Consider the following 5,615-nt stretch of genomic DNA (forward strand, 5'->3'; position numbering starts at 1 on the left):
CTCTGGCGTGTCTTTGCTTAGACTGTCCCAGGATCAATGTGTTGGCCAAGTCGAACCGGACTACCAAAAATCCATAAACCAGGAGCCCCCTCAGACCCATAGTCTCATTACCCAGAGCACCAAATTACAGACTGGACAAAGAACTACACGCAAGACTGAAATACCTCATAGAAGATTCACAGCACTCCATCCACTCCACCCAGGAATTCCTAAAAATCATCAAAAACACCAAAGTTGAGTAAGGGAAGCAATGGTCTCATTCGACATAATAGCATCTGTTCACCTTCATCAACATCGACATGGCAAAGGAAACACACTTTTAGAAGAGACCATCACACACACCAACCACCATCAATCACATTACCAACGAAAACATCATGAAGCTTGTGGATCTGTGCCTCACCACCCACTACACTTTCAACAACATCGTCTACAAACAAACCCCCAATGGCCCACCCATAGGACCTCCGCTATCAGGATTCAGAGCAGAAGCGGTAATGCAAAGACTAGAACAAACAGCCCTAGAAACAATCAAACCAAAATCTGGGTCCGCTACGCAGATGACACCTTTGTCATCACAAAACGAAACAAGATAGTAAAGACATTTAACATCATCAACAACACTCTCACAGGCATAAAGTTCAACAAGGAAGAAGAAACCGTCAACAAACTCGCATTCCTGAATGACACAGTAGAAAGAAAAGACAACGGAGAACTACAAACCTGTGCATACAGAAAACCGACAAACACTGACCAAATACTTCACTCCACCAGCAACCATCCCATCACACGCAAACGAAGCTGCGTCAGAACAGTATTCCAACAAGCCACCAGACACTGCAGCACAGACGAACTTCGGAAAACAGAGGAAAACCACCTTTACAATGTATTCGAGAAGAACAGATACTCAAAAAATACAGTCCACACTTTCCTCAAGAACAAACCACGACAAGCAGACCAAACACAGCCAGGAACCATAACCACCTGTCCATACATCAAAGACGTTTCAGACATGACAGCCAGACTACGAAGACCCCTCGGAATCCTAGTAGCACACAAACCCACCAACACTCTCAAACAAAAACTAACAAACTTAAAAGAACCAGAACAATCCAAAGACAAAACCAACGTCATCTACAAAATTCCATGCAAGGACTGTCACAACTACTACGTAAAACAACAGGAAGAAAGTCACGACCTTCTCTCCCTCGTAGCCCTACATACGGATTAAAAATACCACGATTTCTACTGGGACAACACATCTATCCTGGGACAGGCTAATCAAAGACACGCCTGAGAATTCATAGATGCCTGGCACTCTAACCACAACGCCATAAACAAACACGTAGATCGAGATGCCATCGATCAACCCCTCAGAAAACGAACAGGAAATGACATCACCACAAACCCCAGGAACCCCATCGAGGAGAAAGATATAAATAGAAAGCAGGAGACAACAGATTCTCTTCACTTGGAGGTCGCCACTGATGATGATGTTACCTAGCCAAGTAATGAAACGTCTGGATATCAAAGCTACAGCTGAGCAAGCAAACCTTCACCCTACATTTTAAATTATTTTTCATGTTTATGTTGCGTGAATCTGCGGTCATTGATCCACAGTTTAGTTTCACTCCCTAAAGGTAACATGCTGATTTCTCCAGTTGTTCATAGTTCAATGTGATGCATCCAGTGTGTGCATAACGAGAGGGAGCTTGCTTCCCACATCTTGTGTTTATCTGTGCCTTATGTCCAGCATTCATCAATGGCGAGAGCAATGGGCGAGGGCGAGACCAATGTGTCAGTCTTTCCGTGGCCATGCACGGCACCAACATTGGCAATTCTCCACTGTGCATTTACAGCCAGTTCTCAGTGCCCCTACACCCACGCCCTGCCCCTTTGAAGTATCGGCATCATTTTGTGCTGTCTCGCTGTGCTCTTCTCACCAGGATGAATTACTTCTTCTCAATCTCCTTCAGATTTCATCTGACAAAACGTTCATTAAGAATTCCTTTGCATAAACATGCACTTCGCAGCTCGCGGTATTTGATTTTCCTGGATGTCTTTCATACGAAAAAACGTTCACAGCAACTTGATTTGCAAAAGGAAACCACGCTCCCTTTCAATATCCCAATGCAACCTACATTTCAACACAGTTCAGTCAACAGGCTCAAACCATTCCTGGAAATTTTGGAATAGCGTAAATGTATATAAACTGACCATTAGCGTTCCCATACGACAGCCATGATCATCTGAAAACAGCACCGTTGAATGCCGTTAATGACAACGACGAGTGTGGGATTCGAACCCACGCGTGCAGAGCACAATGGATTAGCAGTTCATCGCCTTAACCTCTCGGCCACCTCGTCACAGATGCACGAAAAGCTCTGACCTTATGAATAATTGAATTGGGTAAATTATGCAGAGCAGCAGATATTTCTCCCTGGTGTTGGTAAAATGATAAATAACATAGTACGGTTCCAAGACTATGGTCTGACCCCTGGGTTGTGGGGCAAGTGCACTCCCACTGTCAGACAATGCACACAGTGATCTGAACAAAAATGAGGAAATGAATATGTAACAAGGTCTGTTGAATTCTGTGAAGATTTGAAGTCAACGGAATGAAGAACCCGAGACAGCAGAAGGTGTTCTTTCAATAAAGAGTTGAATAGAGCTCTTAAGGATAGTGGAATCAAGGGTTATGGGGATAAGGCAGGAACAGGATACAGATTGAGGATGTTCAGGCCATGATCATAATGAATGGTGGTGCTGGCTCGAAGGGCAGAATGGCCTACTCCTGCACCTGCTGTAAATTGTCTATTAAATTGCCTGTGAGGGATTGTTTTCCAGACTGGAGGAGAGTGCATAGTGCTCAATGTCATTATTCGGAACACCTAACTTCCGCTCAGATGTTTTTGACACGCACTTGTGTACAGAACAGACATTTTCAAAATCCAAAATAAGGATAAACTGACAATTGAAGGCAACAATGCAAAAACCTTGATCTGTATCATTTTCCTGCACTGTGTGACACCAAGTCACTGTATGATCACAGCAACACAGTGAGCAAGTGTCAGAAGGAAAATGAGTGCAGTGCCAGTGCGCAAGCGGGGAGCAGCAGGTGACACACGGGGAAGTGCATTTCCCACCACAGGAACACTTCCCAAACAGCGGACTGCGGTGCAAGAATTCAGAGGGGGTTTACATTTTGAAATTTGATGCCAGAGACACAATGGAGACCTGTCATTGAGTCTGTTCAAGATGAAGATTTTAAGATTTCTACAGATGCAAAACAAAATAAAAAGCTCATGGGTTCGTGAAGGCAGAAGATGAAATTGTACATTTCATCAATCTACCCATCTTTACAATGTGTACCTCACCACTTTCCTCACTCAGGGACTGAACCACTGGTGAAGATGATCATATAATCCCCGTTACTAGCCATGGAATCTGAGAAACTCGGTTTCCCAAACGTTAAGGTAAAACCAGGAATGTGGAGGTAAGCATTAATGTGTTGCTCCTGTGCTGAAGGTGACCAGTACACGGTATCTCTGTTTCAGTTTGGTGAGGTGTGCTGTGCCGTAGGTTTAATTTTGAGCCTCACATGGAGCAGCTTCAATTTGTCGTCGTGTTGAGGGATACGGACAGAAGGTGATATTGAGCAAAGCCAGGTTTATGGGAAAATACTCGTGTTTTTGGATTGAGAAACAACCTTTTCTGGATAATGACTCCTTGATCAACAAACATACTGCAAGTATCTAAAACGTGAAGAGACATGTGTGTAGAGAGAGCCGAAAGTGATTTTTCAGCAGATGGATAACGTTTCCCATGTGCACTGCGTTAAATTCCGGGAAAATAGATGTTGAACTGGTTTCATGTTTCACAGTTTGTTGCAAAAACACAAAGGTTGTTGCAATAATAAAAAAAGAAATCACATAGGACCGTTTGAATATTGAATTGAACTGAATTTTGGTCTGAGCATATTTTATCTGAAATGGCGTGCTGCAGAGAAGTACAGAGGGTGAACAGTACAAAAGGACAGAGTCTTCTTGGTGGATTTCTTGGGTGGAGTTAAGAATGTACGAAATATACATAACATCATGTGAATGTGGTCAAATCTTTAAAGTAGGTGTTGCATCTCCAAGTGACGATTCAATTCCTACTCATCAGGATATAACTTCCGTCTGCAGTTATTTTAGGACATGAGCTCCATTTACAGAGTTTCACCTTGAATAATACGCCACAGTTTACCACTCCATGAACTTGTCATACTCAGTCTTATTCAGTTGTACGTGTTCATGAAATATCTTTGTGTCTGAAGTCAACAAATTCTAAATTGTCACGCAACCACACTGACTTTCACTCAATGGTATATTCTCTCCTTGTACGTTTGATCGTGCATTTTTTAAATAACTCTGAAGTCAGCTTCTACGTTTTATTTCTGGAAAGTCGTTCATGATTTAAAAAACTCTATTGAGTGGAAGAAACTCTCATCCAAACTTTTCTTCATCATTCACTAATGGTTTTCAAGCTCTAACTAAAGTTATCTGTTCACTAGAAAGAGGGACTTTCCCCGATTTACTCATTCAAACTTAGCGTTATTTGAAAATCTCATTTGTTTACAACAAACTTGCGTGGTTGTGCATCCAGCATTTCCAAATCTCGTGAATAAACTCCTCCATTCTTTCTATCATCCCGTTTGTATCCTTTCTGATATTGTTATGTCTCAGTAAACAACGTCACTTGGCTTTCTAATATCTTGCTATCGAGGAAACAGCGTCTGTGCCCTTTCTAAATTCTTCACATGTTTTTGGTGAAGAATGAGGACAAGGATTACACACAATGTTCCCACTGAGAGTGACAAAAAGATTTTACAGTTATGCTATGAACTCTTTGCTTTTTAAATATGACGCCTCTATTTATAAACTCCAATAAGGTAAATTACTATCTATCCAGTTCATGAACATCGTCTCGATGGAGACGAGAATTTTCTATGTCTTCCTTTCTTCTTCCACGGAATGTCTGAAAGGTTTGTAAGGCCAACATCTAGAAATGCCCATGTCCTGAGTCAGTCTCAGCTATTTCTAAAGGCGACTGAAGTTCAAGTACTTCATAGGGTGTCTCCCATCATTCTAATGCAGACTGGTTCTGGACAGTAAATGCTATCACTAAAGGCCACCGCAAATCTGAAATCAACAGTTTTCGCATAGTAATTCTCGTAGCTATTGTGTATCGGATGTTCGTGTTCTTGTTCAATTTGTTCATCATTTCATGGGTCCCTGTGTTGAATTTTACTGAATGATTAATTAGTGAATGGAGACATTACCTTCACCACTCAGTCGAAACTCCATGGAACATTGAAAGAATTTACTCATACGCTTCCAGAGGACAGTCCTGCCATTACTGGGATGAATCAGTCAACATTCCCCACGTCTCCTCGAAGCCAAGGATTTCCTTGTCCATTTTAGCAGATCATTGCAGCACTGAATCCCATGTGCGCGTTCATTAAAACCAAAACAGTTGCAGCAAGACTTTAAAACTAAGAGTTTGCAATCTGCTTGCATTGGTTGTCCCAAAAATTACATTCCATATTATGGTATGTTTGTGGATGAAAGAAC

General features: G+C 42.0%; 1 non-coding gene across 1 annotated transcript; it reads right to left on the reverse strand.

Moving 5' to 3' along the window:
- Nucleotides 1–2,284: 2,284 nt before the first annotated feature.
- Nucleotides 2,285–2,366, reverse strand: trnas-gcu (transfer RNA serine (anticodon GCU)). Its single transcript has one exon. It is a non-coding gene; the product is annotated as a tRNA-Ser (tRNA).
- Nucleotides 2,367–5,615: the final 3,249 nt, after the last annotated feature.

This window comes from Chiloscyllium punctatum, chromosome 30, assembly GCF_047496795.1.
Source record: "Chiloscyllium punctatum isolate Juve2018m chromosome 30, sChiPun1.3, whole genome shotgun sequence".
Lineage (NCBI taxonomy): Eukaryota > Metazoa > Chordata > Chondrichthyes > Orectolobiformes > Hemiscylliidae > Chiloscyllium > Chiloscyllium punctatum.